This window comes from Girardinichthys multiradiatus, chromosome 19 (assembly GCF_021462225.1).
Source record: "Girardinichthys multiradiatus isolate DD_20200921_A chromosome 19, DD_fGirMul_XY1, whole genome shotgun sequence".
Taxonomy (NCBI): Eukaryota; Metazoa; Chordata; class Actinopteri; order Cyprinodontiformes; family Goodeidae; genus Girardinichthys; species Girardinichthys multiradiatus.
The window spans coordinates 34402756-34427759 of NC_061811.1; the positions used below are offsets into that span (position 1 = coordinate 34402756).

Consider the following 25004-nt stretch of genomic DNA (forward strand, 5'->3'; position numbering starts at 1 on the left):
TGCAATTTAATACACTACAAAGACAAGATGGTTAATGTTCAAACTGATTCACTTTTTGGAAAAAATTTACTCATTTTAAATTTGATGTTTGCAGCATGTTCAAAAAAGCTGGACAGGGGCATGTTTACCACTGTGTTACATCACCTTTGCTTTTAACAACATTCAATAAGCGTTTAGGAACTGAGGACACTAATTGTTGAAGCTTTGTAGGTGGAATTCTTTCCCATTCTTGCTGGATGTACAACTTCAGTTGCTCAACAGTCTGGGGTCTCCGTTGTCGTATTTTGCTCTTCATAATGCTCCACAAATTTTCAGTATGTTGCTCCAAAACCTGTATGTACCAGCATAAATGGTGTCTTCAGAGATGTACAAGTTACCCATGATGCCATGGGCACTAACAAACCCCCATAGAATCACATATGCCAGCTTTTGAAATTTGAGCAACAATCCAGATAGTCCTTTTCCTTTATGGCCCAGAGGACATGATGTCCATGATTTCCAAAAAACCATTTGGGATGTGGCTCGTCAGACCACAGCACACTTTCCACTCTGGGTGGGTCAATCTCAGATGAGCTCCGGCCCAGAGAAGCTGGCGGTGTTTCTAGGTGTTGCTGATATATGGCTTTGTCTTTACATGGAAGAATTTTAACTTACGCTTATAGATGTAGCGACAGATCGTGTTAACTGACCATGGTTTTCTTAAGTGTTCCTGAGCCCATGTGGTAATACAGGTCCTTCTCAAAATATTAGCATATTGTGATAAAGTTCATTATTTTCCATAATGTCATGATGAAAATTTAACATTCATATATTTTAGATTCATTGCACACTAACTGAAATATTTCAGGTCTTTTATTGTCTTAATACAGATGATTTTGGCATACAGCTCATGAAAACCCAAAATTCCTATCTCACAAAATTAGCATATTTCATCCGACCAATAAAAGAAAAGTGTTTTTAATACAAAAACCGTCAACCTTCAAATAATCATGTACAGTTATGCACTCAATACTTGGTCGGGAATCCTTTTGCAGAAATGACTGCTTCAATGCGGCGTGGCATGGAGGCAATCAGCCTGTGGCACTGCTGAGGTCTTATGGAGGCCCAGGCTGCTTCGATAGCGGCCTTTAGCTCATCCAGAGTGTTGGGTCTTGAGTCTCTCAACGTTCTCTTCACAATATCCCACAGATTCTCTATGGGGTTCAGGTCAGGAGAGTTGGCAGGCCAATTGAGCACAGTGATACCATGGTCAGTAAACCATTTACCAGTGGTTTTGGTACTGTGAACAGGTGCCAGGTCATGCTGAAAAATGAAATCTTCATCTCCATAAAGCTTTTCAGCAGATGGAAGCATGAAGTGCTCCAAAATCTCCTGATAGCTAGCTGCATTGACCCTGCCCTTGATAAAACACAGTGGACCAACACCAGCAGCTGACACGGCACCCCAGACCATCACTGACTGTGGGTACTTGACACTGGACTTCTGGCATTTTGCTTCTTCTCCCCAGTCTTCCTCCAGACTCTGGCACCTTGATTTCCTGAATGACATGCAGAATTTGCTTTCATCCGAAAAAAGTACTTTGGACCACTGAGCAACAGTCCAGTGCTGCTTCTCTGTAGCCCAGGTCAGGCGCTTCTGCCGCTGTTTCTGGTTCAAAAGTGGCTTGACCTGGGGAATGCGGCACCTGTAGCCCATTTCCTGCACACGCCTGTGCACGGTGGCTCTGGATGTTTCTACTCCAGACTCAGTCCACTGCTTCCGCAGGTCCCCCAAGGTCTGGAATCGGCCCTTCTCCACAATCTTCCTCAGGGTCCGGTCACCTCTTCTCATTGTGCAGCATTTTCTGCCACACTTTTTCCTTCCCACAGACTTCCCACAGAGGTGCCTTGATACAGCACTCTGGGAACAGCCTATTCGTTCAGAAATTTCTTTCTGTGTCTTACCCTCTTGCTTGAGGGTGTCAATAGTGGCCTTCTGGACAGCAGTCAGGTCGGCAGTCTTACCCATGATTGGGGTTTTGAGTGATGAACCAGGCTGGGAGTTTTAAAGGCCTCAGGAATCATTTGCAGGTGTTTAGAGTTAACTCGTTGATTCAGATGATTAGGTTCATAGCTCGTTTAGAGGCCCTTTTAATGATATGCTAATTTTGTGAGATAGGAACTTTGGGTTTTCATGAGCTGTATGCCAAAATCATCCGTATTAAGACAATAAAAGACCTGAAATATTTCAGTTAGTGTGCAATGAATCTAAAATATATGAATGTTAAATTTTCATCATGACATTATGGAAAATAATGAACTTTATCACAATATGCTAATATTTTGAGAAGGACCTGTATCTCTTACAACAATGATGTCAGTTTTGAATGCAGTGCCTCCTGAGGGATCGAAGGAAATTCAATGTTCAAATTCAATGCTGCTTACATGCAGAGATTTCTCCAGATTCTCTAAATCTTTTGATATTATGGACTGTAATGATGAAATCCCTATATAATTTGCAATTGTATGTTGAGAAATGTTGTTCTTAAACTGTTGGACTATTTGCTCACGCAATTGTTCACAAGGCGGTGAACCTTGCCCTATCCTTGCTTGTGAACGACTGAGATTTCTGCAATGCTCCTTTCATACCCAATCATGACACTCCCCTGTTTCTAATTAACCTGTTGACCTGTGGAATGTTCCAAACTGGTGTTTTGTTGAGCATTCCTCAATTTTCCCAGTATTTTGTTGCCTTTTTCCCGGTTTATGCTGTAAGCATCAAATTCAAAATGAATGAATATTTGCAAAAAACAATAAAGTTTAGTTTGAATATTAAATATCTTGTATTTGTAGTGTGCTCAATTGCATATAGGTTGAACAGGATTAGCGAAATATTCTATTTTTATGTACGTTTTACACAACGTTCCCACTCATTGGAATTGGGGTTGTAATGGGTGCAATTACTTATTACAACCCCATCATTATGCTCAGGAATGAGCACAATGATTTGTGCACCAAACAGCGAGCTGCAAAATTTGTAATTTATAATAAATAAATAAGATCCCCAAGAGCTATTTTCCAAAGGTCTTGGGGATAAAAATGTTTCATTCGGCAAATGGGAGACAGGCTTTTGTGTTCTTTTTGTTCAGTAGTTTTTGTCTTTGAATTCTCTTATTATGGAGGACCAATCCGGGCATTATTTAGAATATAAGAGCTCTGAAGCTACATACAGCCAGCCAAGCAAACAGCCCCGTTCCAAGCACCTGCGCTACGTCAGCAGCTTCTCTGTGTCCGAACTCTGAATATGTCCGACCTCAACTTTGTCTGACCTCTTAACGGAGGCTGCTAATAGACTGGAGGAATTAGAATGCTGTTAAGACGTCAGACACCAAATGTCTGTCTTCCGAGTTCACCATTGCTAAATGCTTTTTGGTGGGGAAAAGCCATGTAGATTTGTGCTATGGAGGCTAATGCTAACCAATAGGCAGAAGTCGACACCTGAAGTCACAGCCCTTCCTCATTTGCATGAGGCAGAAATGCATACGGAAATGTAAAAACCACTGCAATAAATAAATAGCATTGAACAAATAAAGAGTAAAAATGTACCAAGGAAAAATAAAACAGACAGAAAATATAAAAACATACACATACATAAATACATTTAAAAATAACCCCTTAATAAAGTTGAAGATTGTAATGGATAATAAATAAATAAGATAATTATTATAAAGGTGAATAAATAAAGAAGCTAATTAAATTAGATATATACATTAATGTCTCACTGAATAATTTAATTACTGTCTACATTTATTTATTTACTGCATATTTTGCTTAAATAATCATATGCTTATTTATTTATTGGGCATTTTGTTATTTCTGTATATATTCTTAATTTTGGCAGGATTGGTCCTCCATACTTATGAATGCAATTTTTGCCAAATCTCATTTTTATTTTTCAATCATGTTCACTGACCCTAACTGAGACATGTGTAGCCTGCAGTGCTTTAGATGTTGTTGTGGGTTATTTTCTGAACTCCCAGATGAGTTTTTGCAGTGCTTAAATTAGTAATGGAGTTTTTGTAATTTTAATGTCAGGTCATTAATCACGTCTGGATGTGGTTACTAAAAGTGAATGTAGCAGTCCAAGAAATTTGGATAATCTCTGCTTATTCATGATTTAACAAGATAACAGTTACAGATTGGTTTGGGTAACTTTTTTTCCATAAACACATGAAATCAAAACACTGATTTTCATTTATTATGTATATCTGAATTAACATTTTTTTAATAATCTGAAAGTGCATGACAAGTGTGACAGAAAAGAAAAAAACGAGAATATCTATAAAGGAGAAAATACTTTCAATGTCAGGGCAGACTGATTGTAACTTTGGAGTGCACTGACAACATTAGCTGCTATATATTGCCATGGAAACCATATTTTTTTTCATGGAAACAGTCATGTCAGTGCACAGCTCTATAAGTACAGCGTGTCATAGAGCACACTCATGGACATTTAAAGCTCAACTTTGAACTTGTATTGGAGGTTCATGGTCTTGTCAAAAAACAAGCTGATGCAAAACAGAAAAAAAGGAGTCTTATTATAAAAAGATAAATACATGTAAAATAAAAATAAGTAGCAAAATGTGTCTAAACGAGATTTTTAAAAATGAGGAACTGAATGAAATATAACATTACTGATGTGTGCTTGTTATAGTGCAGTGTTGCAGTTCATAGTAAAACTTTGCCCAGTCTACGATTTAATCAAATCAAAGGTGCTTTGAAGCAATTGCTAGACCCAGTGTGTTATGAACAGCTATGAGTAATCTCATTCTTTTGTATTTTAAGGTTACACTTTTACGTTAATTTAGCTTTTTTTTCCTCTGTCACCATTTATGTCCTTGTCTGACTAAACACTCGTCTATGCTAGAATTTTATAAAAAACAAAAACAGATGGCAGGTGCTTGAAATTTAACATTAGGATGCATGAACTAGAAGTGTAAATAAAAACTGTTGCTGCTAAAGCCTACTGAAACACAGTGTCTTATTCTAAACATGTTTGACTGTTTAACAGAACTGTACAGAAGTTCAAATTTGATCAAAAGGACATTTTTTAAAATTTTGTTAAATGCTGAAGGGGATTTTCCTTAATAAAAAACAACGGGAGTCATAAACAAATATAAATATTACTAACATTAAAAGTAAGACAGTAAGAATCTTACACAGGTAAGAACACAACTTTTTAAACCTTTATTAAATAGTTTTTTGTGTATTTTGCATTTTGTAATACACGTTTAACATTAGATATCTTTATGGCAACCAATTTTTCGGCACCCATGCTAAAGATGTCTAAAAACCTTTAAATAAATTAATCTTTTATTCCAGCAACAAAATCACACAAAAAAAAATCTAATTTGAAACCTTTAATTTGACTACATTTATTCAGTGGAGAAAAATCCTGTGTAGGGTTGCTTGATTTTCACAAAACAATGATCTCACTGTATTTTGTACCATTTTGCAGATCAAGATAATTTGATGATATTTTGTTATGACTTCCAAATCAGAAAGAAATGGTTGATTTAATTTAATTTGTTTTACATATTTCCTTGAATTTTTAGAAATGATCTTTAATAAGACCTACTTTCTTTGGTCACTCAATTAGAATTCACTAAATTGCAATCTGCAACAAAAAATAGAAAGCTATTTTTGAGGGCACAGTGCAGCTAGTAGCGTTCCCACTAAACAAAAGACTGGAGCACAAAAGGCAGCTAGGAGCAGACACAGTAGACTAATCATAGATTTTGGTTTGTAGTGGCACCATCTTTTACAGTAACCATTTTTCAACATACCTGGCATACTGGGCTGATTTGACTGACAAATAAAGCAAAACAAGCTCATTGTGAAAGACTATCTATCCATATCTTTCAGGCACCACAAGCTCAAAACAAAAAAGAAATGAAGACGTCTTTGTCAAGGTGTGCGGTTTTGGAGCTGTACCAAGGTGCAGACAAGCTCTCAAAAGCTGGAAAACATGAACACAAATGAAAACCATAATTTAACACCTCAGGATCTTAAAACTCTTACACCAGTTGTTTAGCTAACAAGCTAACCAACGACAAAACTATTAGCTTGTCGGACTTTCTATCTTTGGAAATAGCTCAAAAATGGCCTAATGGTAACTGACTGAACAGTATGATTTAGAGTGAGCATGCAGAAAGGGGCATCTCCTGCTATTTTATTTTTTAGTGATTTTTGTGAGGGAAATACTAAATAATACCAGCTGCATCATTATCATTAATAGAGGTGGAGAAAAAAAATCTATTTTATGATGCATCAAGATGCAGAAATGGATGATTGTGACCTGAAAAACTAACTAGAAAATTTGATTATCTTAATGTTCATATATGACCAAATTTTGAAGAAGAGAGAAGGGGGACCTCTGAAGCTCATAAGTGCTGCCAGACAATTTATGGTGAATATCAGGTGCAAAGAGAAAATCACTTGGAAAACTTCATGCCATATGCAAGATGAGCAAAATTAAAAAGAAATCTGAAACACAACGAAAAAGGAGGAGCTATTACCATTTTGATGTAAATAAGGTATTCATCCTTTATTTCAAACTAAACCCATACCTCTCTTGCTTACTGTGTGTTGCAGTAAGATAAACTTGGGGCCGTGTCTTTTTTTAAAAGAAAGTGATGAAACTCAGAAACTGTGATTAATTGAGAAAGTGAAAAGCTTAAGTTATATTCGTTTTAAAGGGATTATTAGGAATACCGAAAACCGTGCCACCTGTGGTTTTGATAAAACTTTTACTATGCAACATGGAAATAGTTTCATCCCCAAAACAAATGTGCTAAAATTAAAGGCTCTATTTGAAAAAAATGTATACAATTATGTTGGTGGAATAAATAATGCATTCATCTTAATTTTTTTTTTAATACATTTTCCCCTAGGGTGCCAACAAATTTGTGTGAAAGTTACTGTACACTTGATATTTTATTTCATTAAAAAGGAAAGGTTTGTGGATATCGCTTTAAGAGCAAGTGCAATTGCTAAAGGTGAACTTTGTGTTGCATAGTACAAAATATTGCAGGAGAAAACTGCTCCACCAACATACCGCAGCAGTGATCCCCTAACCTATCTCCAAATTTGAAACAAGAAACATCAGTTGATAAACTGATGAAGTTTTAACTTTGATAATAAATAATTGGATTATGCAGAATGTGAATATGGTTTGACCAGGGGTCAAACAACAAATTCCTTTAAGAAACATATTAAACGAAAATGCAAGGACTTCCTTCACTAGATGTTAAAAAACAAAAGCAAAATGTGTACAATACACACACACATTCTATTCATCAGTAAAGGTCTTGACTCTATGAAAATAGTCGATGATAATCCATAGTGAGCTCTGCTTCCAGACAAGCAATCATTTGCAATGGTAGAGTGTTTTCAAAATGGTGTATATCTCAGTTTGGAATTAAACCTATAATCTGGCAGAGCCCTTGATTATGAATGCAGTGAAGTGATTTAGAGTACAACATTTTGGAGAGTTTGTCACTGCGAATATGTGGAGCATTTGGATTGCATAGAAAGCCAAAGCAGATATGAAGCAGGGATACGTTGAAGGTTATTGAGACATTGTGAGCTCATGCTGAAGAAAGAAAGTGATGGGAGGGGTCAGAGGACTTACAGACTTCACTGTCTTCTCTTAAACATTATAGCAATGTGTTTACTCACACCTTCCAAGACCAAGGATCAACAGAATGTCTTGTAGTTACTTCACTCTTATGACCTAAGAGATCTCAGCCTCCTGGGCAAAATCACATCTACAGGTCCTTCTCAAAATATTAGCATATTGTGATAAAGATAATTATTTTCCATAATGTCATGATGAAAATTTAACATTCATATATTTTAGATTCATTGCACACTAACTGAAATATTTCAGGTATTTTATTGTCTTAATACGGATGATTTTGGCATACAGCTCATGAAAACCCCAAATTCCTATCTCACTAAATTAGCATATCATTAAAAGGGTCTCTAAACGAGCTATGAACCTAATCATCTGAATCAACGAGTTAACTCTAAACACCTGCAAAAGATTCCTGAGGCCTTTAAAACTCCCAGCCTGGTTCATCACTCAAAACCCCAATCATGGGTAAGACTGCCGACCTGACTGCTGTCCAGAAGGCCACTATTGACACCCTCAAGCAAGAGGGTAAGACACAGAAAGAAATTTCTGAACGAATAGGCTGTTCCCAGAGTGCTGTATCAAGGCACCTCAGTGGGAAGACTGTGGGAAGGAAAAAGTGTGGCAGAAAACGCTGCACAACGAGAAGAGGTGACCGGACCCTGAGGAAGATTGTGGAGAAAGGCCGATTCCAGACCTTGGGGGACCTGCGGAAGCAGCGGACTGAGTCTGGAGTAGAAACATTCAGAGCCACCGTGCACAGGCGTGTGCAGGAAATGGGCTACAGGTGCCGCATTCCCCAGGTCAAGCCACCTTTGAACCAGAAACAGCGGCAGAAGCGCCTGACCTGGGCGACAGAGAAGCAGCACTGGACTGTTGTTCAGTGGTCCAAAGTACTTTTTTCGGATGAAAGCAAATTCTGCATGTCATTCGGAAATCAAGGTGCCAGAGTCTGGAGGAAGACTGGGGAGAAGGAAATGCCAAAATGCCAGAAGTCCAGTGTCAAGTACCCACAGTCAGTGATGGTCTGGGGTGCCGTGTCAGCTGCTGGTGTTGTTCCACTGTGTTTTATCAAGGGCAGGGTCAATGCAGCTAGCTATCAGGAGATTTTGGAGCACTTCATGCTTCCATCTGCTGAAAAGCTTTATGGAGATGAAGATTTCATTTTTCAGCATGACCTGGCACCTGCTCACAGTGCCAAAACCACTGGTAAATGGTTTACTGACCATGGTATCACTGTGCTCAATTGACCTGCCAACTCTCCTGACCTGAACCCCATAAAGAATCTGTGGGATATTGTGAAGAGAACGTTGAGAGACTCAAGACCCAACACTCTGGATGAGCTAAAGGCCGCTATCGAAGCATCCTGGGTCTCCATAAGACCTCAGCAGTGCCACAGGCTGATTGCCTCCATGCCACGCCGCATTGAAGCAGTCATTTCTGCAAAAGGATTCCGACCAAGTATTGAGTGCATAACTGTACATGATTATTTGAAGGTTGAAGTTTTTTGTATTAAAAACACTTTTCTTTTATTGGTCGGATGAAATATGCTAATTTTGTGAGATAGGAATTTTGGGTTTTCATGAGCTGTATGCCAAAATAATCCGTATTAAGACAATAAAAGACCTGAAATATTTCAGTTAGTGTGCAATGAATCTAAAATATATGAATGTTAAATTTTCATCATTACATTATGGAAAATAATGAACTTTATCACAATATGCTAATTTTTTGAGAAGGACCTGTATTGCTGTCAGGATCTGTCATTTTGGGTTTTGTGTTTGTTTACTTTTTCAGTTAGGTGTTTCTGTTCCTTTTGGTTTAATAGTTATGTTTATGTATTCCTTCTGTTATCCTGGTGTTTTAGTTTTGTCTACACTTCTGCCCCTTAGTTGTAGTAGTTCCTTCTTCACTCGTCCATAGGTCCCTTTGGTCATTGTTTACTCATTTGTTTATTCCTTAGAATTTATTCTTCCTTGGATTTAGTATAATTAGTACAGTTCTCTTTGTCTATTCCTTATAGTTATTTCCCTTCTTTGGTTTTATATAGTTTTAGTTTCTCGCTTAGTATTCTTGTGCTCGTTTACTTTTAGTTCTTTCCATGTCCTTAGATTTAGTTCCTTCTAGAGTTACTATTTATGTTAGCTTATGTTCTGTTTAGTTTCTCGTTCCCTGCTTTGCCCAGTTAGTGTTTCCCTTCAGATCTGTTTCCCTGAGTTTGTTGTTTAGTTTAGTTTCTCCTCGTGTTTCCGTATCTCAGTTTCCCCGTAGCCATAGTAACCTATTTCACTCAGTTCCCTACACCTGGTCATCACACCTGTCAGTACTCACCCTGATTACCTCCCTCTCCATCCCATTATCTCACTATTCACTTCCCTCTGTATAAAAGCTCACCGGTTTCACTTGTTCCCTGTCACCGCGTCCTGTTATGTTCCTGCTATGCTCCTGGTATGTTCCTGAGTCCCTGCTTGTATAGTTCCTGTTCTGTTCCTCTACTTGTAAATCCTATGCATCTTTGCTATTTGGACCTAAACCTCTGGCCTGTGAACACCTGCTCAATCTACTCTGCACAACAAGCCTTCAAAATAGAATATTTTAACTTACCATGTGGCTCCCGAGCATCTCCCTGCATTCTGGTCCGACTCCTCAAACACAACCCCTGACAATTGCAGTTTGATTGAATGAATTGTATCAAAAACCCCAAAACATGCAGCAAGATACGCTGACTAAATGTCTTGTTTTAACATAGGATTCAAATTAGACAAAGACAACATTTATAGTGCAGAGGGTCATAAACACGGCCCAAAAGACCATCGGCTGCCCTCTGCAAAGCCTGGAAAACACACCATGTCTTGCTGCCTCAAGAGAATAAAGGCCATCACAGGTGACCCCTCACACCCCGCCAACCCCGTTTGACTTGTTGCCCTCTGGGAGGTGCTAAAGGTCAACAAAATCCAAGCAAATGTTAAAGCTGTTCTACTGCATTCTCATAAAAACTGCAAGTACCGAAAGATGTTTCTGATCCACCTGTTGTTTTGAGTGTTTTGAGTGTTTCTGGCCCATAAATGACTTCAGGTAGCAATCCAGGTAGCAACGACGAGGCAACGACAAGGTGACAAACAGACCAGGTAGGGATCAGGCAATGGTTCAAACATTGTATCCTGAAGGCGCTGCCGTGTATCAGGATGACAATGCACCAATACACACAGCAAGACTGATGAAAGATTGGTTTGATGAACATGAAAGTGAAGTTGAACATCTCCCATGGCCTGCACAATCACCAGATCTAAATATTATTGAGCCACTTTGGGGTGTTTTGGAGGAGCGAATCAGGAAACGATTTCCTCCACCAGTATCGCGTAGTGACCTGGCCACTATCCTGCAAGAAGAATGGCTTAAAATCCCTCTGACCAGTGTGCAGGACTTGTATATATAATTCCCAAGACGAATTGACGCTGTATTGGCCGCAAAAGGAGGCCCTACACCATACTAATAAATTATGTGGTCTAAAACAAGGTGTTTAAGTTTCATTGTCCAACCCCTATACATACACTGCTCAAAAAAATAAAGGGAACACTCAAATAACACATCCTAGCTCTGAATGAATGAAATATTCTCATTGAATACTTTGTTCTGTACAAAGTTGAATGTGCTGACAACAAAATCACACAAACCTCATCAATGGAAATCAAATTTATTAACCAATGGAGGCCTGGATTTAGTCACACACAAAATTAAAGTGGAAAAACACACTACAGGCTCATCCAACTTTGATGTAATGTCCTTAAAACAAGTCAAAATGAGCCTCAGTATTGTGTGTGGCCTGCATGTGCCTGTATGACCTCCCTACAATGCCTGGGCATGCTCCTGATGAGACGGCGGATGGTCTCCTGAGGAATCTCCTCCCAGACCTGGACTAAAACATCCGCCAACTCCTGGACAGTCTGTGGTGCAATGTGACATTGGTGGATGGAGCGAGACATGATGTTCCAGATGTGCTCAATCAGATTCAGGTCTGGGGAACAGGCGGGCCAGTCCATAGCTTCAATGTCTTCATCTTGCAGGAACTGCTGACACACTCCAGCCACATGAGGTATAGCATTGTCCTGCATTAGGAGGAACCCAAGGCCAACTGCACCAACATATGGTCTCACAAGGGGTCTGAGGATCTCGGTACCTAATGGCAGTCACGCTACCTCTGGCGAGCACATGGAGGGCCGTGCGGCCAACCAAAGAAATGTCACCCCACACCATTACTGACCCACTGCCAAACCGGTCATGCTGAAGGATGTTGAAGCCAGCTGATCGCTCTCCACGGTGACTCCAGACTATGTCACGTCTCTCACATGTGCTCAGTGTGAACCTGCTTTCATCTGTGAAGACCACAGGGCGCCAGTGGTGAATTTGCCAATCCTGGTGTTCTCTGGCAAATGCCAAGCATTCTGCACGGTGGTGGGCTGTGAGCTCAACCCCCATTTGTGGACGTCGGGCCCTCATACCATCCTCATGGAGTCGGTTTCTAACCGTTTGTGCAGACACATGCACATTTGTGGCCTGCTGGAGGTCATTTTGCAGGGCTCTGGCAGTGTTCCTCCTGTTCCTCCTTGCACAAAGGCGGAGGTAGTGGTCCTGCTGCTGGGTTGTTGCCCTCCTACGGCCTCCTACACGTCTCCTGGTGTACTGGCCTGTCTCCTGGTAGCGCCTCCAGGCTCTGGACACTACGCTGACAGACACAGCAAACCTTGCCACAGCTCGCATTGATGTGCCATTCTGGATGAGCTTCACTACCTGAGCCAGTTTGTGTGGGTTGTAGAGTCCGTCTCATGCTACCATGAGTGTGAAAGCACCACCAACATTCGAAAGTGACCAAAACATCAGCCAGAAAGCATAGGTACTGAGAAGTGGTCTGTGGTCCCCACCTGCAGAACCACTCCTTTATTGAGTGTGTCTTGCTAATCACCAAAGATTTCCCCCTGTTGTCTATTCCATTTGCACAACAGCATGTGAAATTGATTGTCAATCAGGGTTGCTTCCTAAGTGGACAGTTTGATTTCACAGAAGTTTGATTTACTTGGAGTTAAGTGCTTTAAGTTAAGCTTTTTACTTGGGTTTTCTTTGTGTGTGTGTGTGTGCTCGTCGTCTTCCGCTTATCCGGGACCGAATCGCGGGGGTAGCAGACTCAGCAGAGACGCCCAGACGTCCCTCTCCCCAGACACCTCCTCCAGTTCCTCCAGGGGGAGCCCAAGGTGTTCCCAGGCCAGCCGGGAGACATAGTCCCTCCAGCGTGTCCTGGGCCGTCCCCTGGGCCTCCCTCCCGGTGGGACGTGCCTGGAACACCTCCCAAGAAAGGCGTCCAGGAGGCATCCGGTATAGATGCCCGAGCCACCTCAACTGGCTCCTCTCGATGTGGAGGAGCAGCGGCTCTACTCCGAGCCCCTCCCGGATGGCCGAGCTCCTCACCCTATCTCTAAGGGAGTGCCCGGCCACCCTACAGAGGAAGCTCATTTCAGCCGCTTGTATTCGGGATCTCGTTCTTTCAGTCATGACCCAAAGTTCATGGCCATAGGTGAGGGTAGGAACGTAGACTGACCGGTAAATCGAGAGCTTCGTTTTTCGGCTCAGCTCTCTCTTCACCACAACGGACCGGCACAGCGCCCCCATTACTGTGGCAGCCGCACTAATCCGTCTGTCGATCTCCCGCTCCATTCTTCCCTCACTCGTGAACAAGACCCCGAGATACTTAAACTCCTCCACTTGAGGCAGGAACTCCCCTCCAATCTGAAGAGGACAAGCCACCCTTTTCCGGTCGAGAACAATGGCCTCGGACTTGGAGGAGCTGATCTTCATCCCAGCCGCTTCACACTCGGCTGCGAACCGCCCCAGTGCATGCTGTATGTCTTGGCCAGATGGGGCCAGCAGGACCACGTCATCTGCAAAAAGAAGAGACGAAACCCCCTCCGGCCCTTGGCTGCGCCTAGAAATCCTGTCCATAAAAGTTATGAACAGGACCGGTGACAAAGGGCAGCCCTGCCAGAGTCCAACATGCACCGGGAACAGGTCCGACTTAGTGCCGGCAATGCGAACCATACTCCTGCTCCGCTTGTACAGAGACCGGATGGCCCCTAGTTAAGAGCCACCGATTCCATACTCCTGGAGCACCCCCCACAGGGCATCACGAGGGACACGGTCGAATGCTATCTCCAGGTCCACAAAACACATGTGGACCGGTTGGGCAAACTCCCATGAACCCTCGAGTACCCTGTAGAGGGTATAGAGCTGGTCCAGTGTCCCACGGCCGGGACGAAAACCACACTGCTCCTCCTGAAGCCGGGGTTCAACTATCGGCCGGACTCTCCTCTCCAATACCCTGGCGTAGGCCTTATCAGGGAGGCTGAGGAGTGTGAACCCCCTGTAGTTGGAACACACCCTCCGGTCACCCTTCTTATTTAGGGGGACCACCACCCCAGTCTGCCAATCCAAAAGGCACTGTTCCCGTCCGCCACGCAATGTTGAAGAGGCGTGTCAACCATGACAGCCCCACAACATCCAAAGACTTGAGGTACTCAGGGCGGATCTCATCCAACCCCGAAGCCTTGCCACCGCTGAGCTTTTTAACCACCTCGGTGACTTCAGCCTGGGTGATGAAAGAGTCCAACCCCGAGTCCCCAACCTCTGTTTCCACCAGCCGATAATGTCCCCAGTCGAGGTCAGCAGCTCCCCACCCATACTGTAAACAGTGTTGGCGAAGCACTGCTTCCCCTGAGGCGCCGGACGCTTTGCCAGAATTGCTTCGGGGCCAACCGGTAGTACTTCTCCATGGCCTCACCGAACTCCTCCCAGGTCCGAGTTTGTGCCTCTGCCACCGTCCGGGCCGCGGCACGCTTGGCCCCACGGTACCCGTCAGCCTCCTCAGGAGTCCCACAAGCCAACCACAGCCGATAGGACTCCTTCAGCTTGACAGCGTCCCTTACTGCCGGTGTCCACCACCGGGTTCGGGGATTGCCGCCGCAACAGGCACCGCAGACCTTACGGCCGTAGCTACGGGCAGCAGCAACGACAATAGATGTGGAGAACATGGTCCATTCGGACTCTATGTCTCCAACATCCCTCGGAATCTGGTCAAAGCTCTCCCGGAGGTGAGAGTTGAATACATCCCTGGCCAAGGGGTCCGCTAGACGCTCCCAGCAGACCCTCACTATGCGCTTGGGCCTGCCAAGTCTGTCCGGCTTTCTCCTCCTCCAGCGGATCCAACTCACCACCAGGTGGTGATCAGTGGACAGCTCAGCCCCTCTCTTCACCCGAGTGTCCAAAACACGCGGCCGAAGGTCTGATGATACAACAACAAAGTTGATCATTGACCTCCTGCCTAGGGTATCCTGGTGCCAAGTGCACTGATGGACACCCTTATGTTTGAACATGGTGCTCATTATGGACAATCCGTGACTAGCACAGAAGTCCAATAACAAAACACCGCTTGGATTCATATAGGGGAGGCCATTCCTCCCAATCACGCCTCTCCAGGTGTCACTGTCGTTTCCCACATGGGTGTTGAAGTCCCCCAGCAGAATAATGGAGTCCCCAGGAGGGGCACTATCCAGCACCCCTGACAGAGACGCCAAGAAAGCCGGGTACTCCGCACTACCACTCGGCCCGTAGGGCAAAATGATAGTCAGAGACCTCTCCACAACCCAAAGGCGCAGGGATGCGACCCTCTCATCCACTGGGGTAAACCCCAACAAGCAAACCCACCCCAGCCCGCCGCCTCTCCCCGCGGGCCACTCCAGAGTAGAAGAGAGTCCCCTCCTTGTGTGTGTCTGTTACCGTTAAATTTGGCATTGTAATTGTTTGGACGGCTGAAAGATGTTTCTGAAATGCACACAAATATTGTATTGCAGCTCTGTAAATTATCTTTACATAGAAAAATAGTCATTTGTATTCAATGACAGTGCAGTCATTGGAGTGTCTGTTGACAAACAGTGTTGGGGGAGGAGTTTCAGCAAGCTATTCAAAGTTATTCAAATTAACAACTTTTGTTGCCCAGCTTCCAGGGTGATTCTAACAAAACTTTGAAGCCTGTTTTCTCCTTAACGTACTTTGGAGAGTGCCAACATTCAAATGGTCTTATTTTCTTCTTTTTTGATTTACACAAGTTTGACATCATTGAAAAGCTTAGACTCCGGTCTTTCAGGATGTGTAAATAACTCAAAATGACCCCGGGTAGACTTGTTCCTGGTTTTGCCACGGCCTGTCACATTTGCCTTGAAACAGCCCGAGATTGTTTTGAGTCTATATCGCCCACCCCTATTCCAACAATCACTCCTCAGAGCATGATGTGTGATTCCTGTCTGACTTGAATAAAACTATAAAGCATCGGTATCATAAATAGCTATACAGGTCCTTCTCAAAAAATTAGCATATTGTGATAAAGTTCATTATTTTCCATAATGTCACGATGAAAATTTAACATTCATATATTTTAGATTCATTGCACACTAACTGAAATATTTCAGGTCTTTTATTGTCTTAATACGGATGATTTTGGCATACAGCTCATGAAAACCCAAAAGTCCTATCTCACAAAATTAGCATATCATTAAAAGGGTCTCTAAACGAGCTATGAACCTAATCATCTGAATCAACGAGTTAACTCTAAACACCAGCAAAAGATTCCTGAGGCCTTTAAAACTCCCAGCCTGGTTCATCACTCAAAACCCCAATCATGGGTAAGACTGCCGACCTGACTGCTGTCCAGAAGGACACTATTGACACCCTCAAGCAAGAGGGTAAGACACAGAAAGAAATTTCTGAACGAATAGGCTGTTCCCAGAGTGCTGTATCAAGGCACCTCAGTGGGAAGTCTGTGGGAAGGAAAAAGTGTGGCAGAAAACGCTGCACAACGAGAAGAGGTGACTGGACCCTGAGGAAGATTGTGGAGAAGGGCCGATTCCAGACCTTGGGGGACCTGCGGAAGCAGTGGACTGAGTCTGGAGTAGGAACATTCAGAGCCACGGTGCACAGGCGTGTGCAGGAAATGGGCTACAGGTGCCGCATTCCCCAGGTCAAGCCACTTTTGAACCAGAAACAGTGGCAGAAGCGCCTGACCTGGGCTACAGAGAAGCAGCACTGGACTGTTGCTCAGTGGTCCAAAGTACGTTTTTCAGATGAAAGCATGTCTGCATGTCATTCGGAAATCAAGGTGCCAGAGTCTGGAGGAAGACTGGGGAGAAGGAAATGCCAAAATGCTAGAAGTCCAGTGTCAAGTACCCACAGTCAGTGATGGTCTGGGGTGCCGTGTCAGCTGCTGGTGTTGGTCCACTGTGTTTTATCAAGGGCAGGGTCAATGCAGCTAGCTATCAGGAGATTTTGGAGCACTTCATGCTTCCATCTGCTTAAAAGCTTTATGGAGATGAAGATTTCATTTTTCAGCACGATCTGGCACCTGCTCACAGTGCCAAAACCACTGGTAAATGGTTTACTGACCATGGTATCACTGTGCTCAATTGACCTGCCAACTCTCCTGACCTGAACCACATAGAGAATCTGTGGGATATTGTGAAGAGAACGTTGAGAGACTCAAGATCCAACACTCTGGATGAGCTAAAGGCCGCTATCGAAGCATCCTGGGCCTCCATAAGACCTCAGCAGTGCCACAGGCTGATTGCCTCCATGCCACGCCGCATTGAAGCAGTCATTTCTGCAAAAGGATTCCCGACCAAGTATTGAGTGCATAACTGTACATGATTATTTGTAGGTTGACGTTTTTTGTATTAAAAATACTTTTCTTTTATTGGTCGGATGAAATATGCTAATTTTGTGAGATAGGAATTTTGGGTTTTCATGAGCTGTATGCCAAAATCATCTGTATTAAGACAATAAAAGACCTGAAATATTTCAGTTAGTGTGCAATGAATCTAAAATATATGAATGTTAAATTTTCATCATTACATTATGGAAACTAATTAACTTTATCACAATATGCTAATATTTTGAGAAGGACCTGTATTTACTATTCAGGGCCAGCTCTTGGCACTGGCCACATAGGCAGTTGCCTACAGTGCCAACTGCTGAAGGGGGCCCTGCTCAAACAACTTAAAAAATAAAAATAAAAAACTGAATCAAATGAATAAAAGCAACAGTGTTCTAACTGGCAGTCTTTTCTCATGCTTTGTGTTGAACATACAAATTTAGATAATATAAACAACAACCCTGCCCCCGTGCTGCTGTAACTCATCATTCTAGTGGACCTCCCAATTAAACCTAACTACCAATGCACAAGAATCAGCTGATCAAACCTTGGCAGGTTAAGAAGTGTTGAAATGAATTAGTTTGTCAATCTGCAGAGCATCTGAGAATACCTGCCAACCGGTCTGCTGTTGTTACAAGCTTAAGTTAGCATATGATTCACTGTTTCTGTTTTTATGTTTACCACCTTAAAGCTGTGAACTGTTGTTAACAACTTCTTATAAATGTACCTGCTGAACTGTTGGACAGTATTTGTTCTGTGAAAAGACCAGGAAGAGGCAATATCAGGTCAAAAATGAATTAATATTAGTTTTTATAATTGTTTCATAATTTTTGTATGTTGAAGGTCTGACTTTCATAGGCTAGCTTGAGTAAAATGCTGTGTAACTATTTAAATGTATTGCAGCCTTCTTTATTTTATAAATCCTGGATTTTACCAAAATAATTTTTAATGTTAGAGAGACTACTTAATGCGGAGAGACTACATTAAGTAGTCTCTCTGTTGCAGCAGCAAGTCTCACTTATACTGCTCAGCAACAGGTAAATCTAATCTACATCTGTCTTGGATCAATCACAAATCCGTCTTGTCATTACAATAAATGTTCTTATTCTTTTCCTGTAATAAATGGTAAGAGCAGTGGCAAAAAGACAAAGCTGAGTACATTTAAAGAAAGCACCATAAGACCAACTAAGGGGGAAAATAAATAAAACAGTATTTCAAGAAATATAATTTATGACACACAAATAGCAAAAACAGAGACATTCTTATATTTCTGGATCCTGTGTGTTTTTCTGTAGGAATGCTTATTTTTTATGTGACTGTCCGTGCCGGCTCCTTTGAATGCTTTGCCTCTTTGAAATGTGTCTTGAGTGTTGTGATCAGGAAGATTCATGTGTTTTAGTTGTATTAAGCTGTTTGGCACGGTCAGATGCAGAAAGAAATTTGGAAAAGATTTGAGGAGAATGCATACTGTCCCTGTTTTTTCCTTTCCAGACTGACAACAAGATGGCGCCGCAGATGGTCGCCTCGGCGTGTTGGTGCGCATTGTTTTGTTTTGTTTTTTGCTTTAAAACGGTCTTCTGTGATGGTACCCGGAGCTCTCTCACCAGAGAAGAACTCATGAACATCAGGGCTACTACACCAGAGGAGTTATTTCCAACATTTCTACCTACTGCTCTGGAATATTTGGACATTCTGGTCAAAGGTTCCGCTCACCTTTGTTCACGCGGTGAAACGCCGGAAGAGAGGGAAACGAGCTGGGGTGCTGGTACGTCTTCGCCAGCGTGGACTACGAACACCGTTACCTGGAATATTTCTCTCTAACGTGCGCTCATTTCCCAACAAAATGGAGGAACTACAACTGTTGTTGGGGAAAAACAGGGACTTTTATTCATCGGCAGTTGTGTGCTTCACGGAGACGTGGCTGTGTGGATTAATACCGGACTCTGCGCTGCAGCTGGCAGGATTCCAGCTCTACAGAGCGGACAGAGACACGGAACTCTCCGGCAAAGCGAAAGGTGGAGGAATCTGTTTTTACCTCAACAGTGGTTGGTGCAACGACGTGACAGTGATTCAACAGCACTGTTCTCCAGACCTGGAATCCTTCATCATAAACTGTAAGCCTTTCTATTCCCCCCGTGAGTTCGCTTCGTTCATCCTGGTCGGTGTTTACATCCCACCGCAAGCTAACGTGCAGGTCGCACAGCGCATGCTCGCCGACCAGATACTGAGTGTGGAGCGGACCAACCCGGACTCCTTAGTTATCGTCGCTGGTGACTTTAACAAAGGTAATCTGACCCACGAACTTCCCAAATACAGACAGTTTATAAAATGTCCGACCAGAGAGGACAACATTCTGGATCACTGTTACACCACCATCAGAGACGCTTATCACGCCGTCCCACGTGCTGCACTGGGCCAATCCGACCACATCATGGTCCACCTGATTCCTGCATACAGGCAGAAACTAAAGCTCTGCAAACCTGTTGTGAGGACGACAAGGAAGTGGAGCAGTGAGGCTGTGGAGAATCTCCAGGCGTGTTTAGGCTGTACAGACTGGGATGTGTTCAGGACTACTACCAACAGTCTGGACGAGTACACAGAGGCTGTGACTTCCTACATCAGCTTCTGTGAGGACAGCTGTGTACCATCATGCACCAGGGTGAGTTACAACAACGACAAACCCTGGTTCACAGCTAAACTCAGAAGGTTAAGACTGGATAAGGAAAAGGCCTTCAGGAGTGGGGACAAAGACATATACAGAGAGGCTAAGTACAAGTTTGGCAAGGCAGTGAAAGAGGCCAAACGACTGTACTCTGAGAAGCTCCAAAACCAGTTCTCAGCCAACGACTCTGCGTCTGTCTGGAAAGGGCTCAAGCAAATCACCAACTACAAGCCGAAAGCCCCCCACTCCATCAACGACCGACGCCTCGCCAACGACCTGAACGAGTTCTACTGCCGCTTTGAAAGACAAAGGGACAGTCCTGCAACCATCCCCCACGACGCCCCCCAACAGCTGCAGCCACAATCCACCACCCCCACCTCCCCAACCTCAAGAGGGGCCTTGGCACCTCCAACCCCCACCAGCCCCCTACCCACGCCGAGGACGGCTCTTTCCATCCAGGAGAGGGACGTCAACAAACTCTTCAGGAGACAGAACCCCCGGAAAGCTGCTGGTCCGGATTCTGTCTCACCAGCCAGCCTGAAGCACTGCGCTGATCAGCTGTCTCCAGTCTTCACAGACATTTTTAACACCTCACTGGAGACATGTCATGTGCCAGCCTGCTTCAAGTCCTCCACCATCGTCCCTGTTCCCAAGAAGCCAAGGACCACAGGGCTTAATGACTTCAGACCCGTCGCCCTGACCTCTGTGGTGATGAAGTCCTTTGAGCGCCTTGTGCTCTCACACCTAAAAGACATCACCGACCCCCTCCTGGACCCCCTGCAGTTTGCCTACAGAGCCAACAGGTCTGTAGATGATGCAGTCAACCTAGCCCTTCACTTCATCCTCCGGCACCTGGACTCCACAGGAACCTATGCCAGGATCCTGTTTGTGGATTTCAGCTCTGCCTTCAACACCATCGTCCCAGCTCTGCTCCAGGAGAAGCTCTCCCAGCTGAGTGTGCCCGACTCCACCTGCAGGTGGATCACTGACTTCCTGTCTGACAGGAAGCAGCGCGTGAGGCTGGGGAAGCACGTCTCTGACTCCCTGACCATCAGCACCGGTTCCCCCCAAGGCTGTGTTCTCTCTCCTCTGCTCTTCTCCCTGTACACCAACAGCTGCACCTCCAGTCACCAGTCTGTCAAGCTTCTGAAGTTTGCGGACGACACCACCCTGATCGGACTCATCTCTGATGGTGACGAGTCCGCGTACAGATGGGAAGTGGACCATCTGTTGGACTGGTGCAGCCAGAACAGCCTTGAGCTCAACGCTCTAAAGACAGTGGAGATGGTTGTGAACTTCAGGCAGAACCCAGCCCCACCTGCCCCCATCACCCTCTGTGACTCCACAATTGACACTGTGGAATCTTTCCGCTTCCTGGGAACCATCATCTCCCAGGATCTCAAGTGGGAGCCAAACATCAGCTCCCTCATCAAGAAAGCCCAGCAGAGGATGTTCTTCCTGCGGCAGCTGAAGAAATTCAACCTGCCAAAGACTATGATGGTGCACTTCTACACAGCCATCATTGAGTCCATCCTCACCTCCTCCATCACCATCTGGTACGCCGCTGCTACAGCCAAGGATAAGGGCAGGCTGCAGCGTGTCATTCGGTCTGCTGAGAAGGTGATTGGCTGCAGTCTACTGTCGCTCCAGGAACTGTACACCTCCAGGACCCTGAAGCGGGCAGGGAAGATTCTGGCTGATCCCTCCCACCCCGGTCACAGACTCTTTGAGACTCTCCCCTCTGGCAGGAGGCTGCGGTCCATCCGGACCAAAACCTCACGCCACAAGAACAGTTTTTTCCCATCTGCCACCAGCCTGGTTAACAAAGCCCGGAAACCACCCTGACACTCTCCCTTTCCCCCACACACCCCCTTTTTTTGCTGACAGGACACCTGTAACTTGTAACTCTATGCGTTACATTAACGCTCAGCTTGGACTCCTGCTTACTTGCACAATGATCACCTGCACTGTTGTATTGCTCTTGCATCTTATACTGCTCTATATTTACTCTCACTCACTTAAAACTGTGCACTTATATTTATATTATATTGTAGATATGTTTGTACTGTTTAATTTGTACTGTATTGCACCGACTATGCCAAAACAAATTCCTTGTATGTCCAAAAACGTACTTGGCAATAAAGCTTTTCTGATTCTGATTCTGATACAAATAAGGAACTAATATTTCTGTTATATGACGCAAGACATCAAAATAAGAGCTTTGTTTTAAAATTAAATCCATGGGAATAATATAAACTCAAGTGCTATGCTTATTTAAGGGAAGGAAAAGCTAAGATTGATTTTCTTGATGAGTCAAATTTGTTCTCTTAAAAAAAACATAGTAGGGGTAAAACTAAAATTTAGTTCTGCAGTCCTGCTCTGCATATTGATAATAAATTTAGCCCCAAGGATGAACTTTAACTGCCCTTTATGCCCACAACAGATGTATATTTTAATGGCAGAGTTATGAAAATGCATGGAAACTGGTGAATTTTGTGATGGTAAAAAAACAAAAAACAGCCAGAAAAATACCAGTTAATCAATATGAATATGAGCAATCTTGAGCAACAGTATTGAAGTAACAGATTTTTCTGATGCCATGCAGCCCTTGTATTGTGTCTATTCTGTCACACAGCAAAACATAATAACCTTAATTTAACTGTCAACTAAAAGATACAATTTGGAAAGGGAAACATTGCTGTTTCACAACATTGTGTGTTTTATGTTTTCACTCCTCAATACACAGCTGGAATTTTAGCATGATTATTTTCTATGTAATTTTGTAACCTTGGAACACAGCTGTATGGTATTTGGCTAAAGTGCTATACTGGATAATTGATTTGCAAAAGGTTATTAAACTATTAAGAACACTGAGAAACCAAGCTCAGGTGAACTGATTGGACTTTATCTACATGTAGAAAAACACAACCTCATTCAAATTTAAAGCCTATTCCCTTTTTTTAGTGTTATGTGTGACAGTGACACAGGAAAGCTTGTTGGTTTGCAGTAGGTTTGATATGATACAGGAACTAAATCCATGCACATACGAGTGCAGCACTTCAAAGCAGACACGTAACAACAAATGCACTACACAAGGTTTGTGCCTCAGAATACTTCCTTTGGTCTAATTTTAAAATGTGCATTTCGAGATGATTAATTACTTCCTAATGTCTTCAACTGAGAACATGTACATATGTAAAGAACCCCAGATATAAACATCATTTTCAAAACACATGCATACAGTAAATATCCAACAATACAATTTGCTACAGTGATGATGTAGTTATTTGATAGTAAGAAATATGCATTGTTTATTTTATAGGCATACTTAGCTTAAATCAAGGTCTGGAATTCTTATAAAACATTCAAATGCAGAGGAACAAACCTAATGTGAAAGCTTGTGAAATTCCTAAAGTTATGAGTAAACATTTCTTTAGTGAAGAGGTACATAGAAATGATTGTTAAGCAACTGACAAAACAACTCTTCCTGCAAGAGAAACAGCTAACCACCGTATGCAGGAAGATGTATGATAATTTCAAGAAAGAGGAAGCTGTTAACATGCTAGCAGGAAGTTAAAACTGGTTAGCCTAGTACATGCATCTCTTTGTTTTCACTGCATGTGGGGTGTGGTGAGTGTTAGTGTAAGAAGCAGCCCTTTCATGACTATGATATATATATATATGCAGAAGTCAAAATTTGATCCAAACAAGTGTATTGTAGTGTATTGTAAAATTCAGAATGGCAAATTCTTATTTTTGATCAGTCCAAATAATTCAATCCAAGATGGAAAAAAGGATGTTATTGCTGTTATAAAAGTATTTATTTCATTATTTTCTTGACATCCTAACACAGAAGATTAAATAATTGCATCAATCAAATGTTTTGGGATAAACATTTACTGATGTATATTGCCAGCTACAAAGATTGAAACACCCAACCACTTGTGGTTTTGCAAAAGCTTGAGTGTGCATCAGCCTAACAAGTGGTGCAGAAAGCTGTGGGACTAAGAGAGACAGAGGTAAAGAACAGAGAAAAATAAATGTAACTTACGTTCCTTCACCAAAACATACACAGTTGTGGGGTCGTTTTGATTGTTTTTTTAATAGTGTTAGAAATATCAGAAGAAAAGTGGGTCCCTGATATATATATAAAAGATCATACTGAAATAATGTCATTACTTTCTGTAGAGACACGTAGGGCTACACATGCTGCCACATTCAGGATCATGTACAGTTTCCCTACCTGAGTACCATCAGAGCTGAATACTTTGTGACAAGCTCTTCTTTATCTGTTGTATCACAATGTTACTAAAAACATTTATTTACACAAACAGTGGGTAACAAAGTATATAACTAAGCAGCACATCTCTAATTTTTGCCAAACAAAAGCCTTTAATAAAATGTCATTAAATCCGATATTGGGCGGAAGGATTTTTGTTTTAATATGGGAGTAATTACAAGTTCACATTTTCCTACATGAACTTCATATTCCCTTTTTATTAATATTCCATGTTTTGTTCACAGACATCTTCATGACCTCATGAGGATAGTGGTGTATTTGAAGTAGGGCTGTGTGAAGTAGTTATGAGCAGGCAACATTCTACCCCCAGTAACTAGCAATAAGAAGAGCCATTTTTGCATTTCCTCTCTGTGGCTTTTAGGGGGATAGTTCAGATTTTTTGAAGTGCGGCTCAGTAAAGTTATCATTAGCAATAGTTCCCGTACCTATAGTGGACAGATGTGCAGGGATATTGCAATGAGTGTCAGTCTGTGTCTGTGTGTGTATGTGTATGTGCTGGTGTGTGTGTATGGTGTACTGGTATTCATGGCTTCAGTGTTTCTCAGTTGATGCTGGAGGTTCTCAGGTGCGCTGAATGACAGGTGCGACCTATCTGCTGATTGCATGGAGGAGTACTTAAGGGG

The 25004-nt window shown here is 42.8% G+C and overlaps 1 protein-coding gene across 4 annotated transcripts in view; it reads right to left on the reverse strand.

Annotated features, from left to right (window-relative positions):
- The window catches only part of slc4a11 (solute carrier family 4 member 11), a 243530-nt gene that overhangs the window by 156754 nt on the left and 61772 nt on the right, over positions 1-25004 (reverse strand). The window lies entirely within an intron of this gene.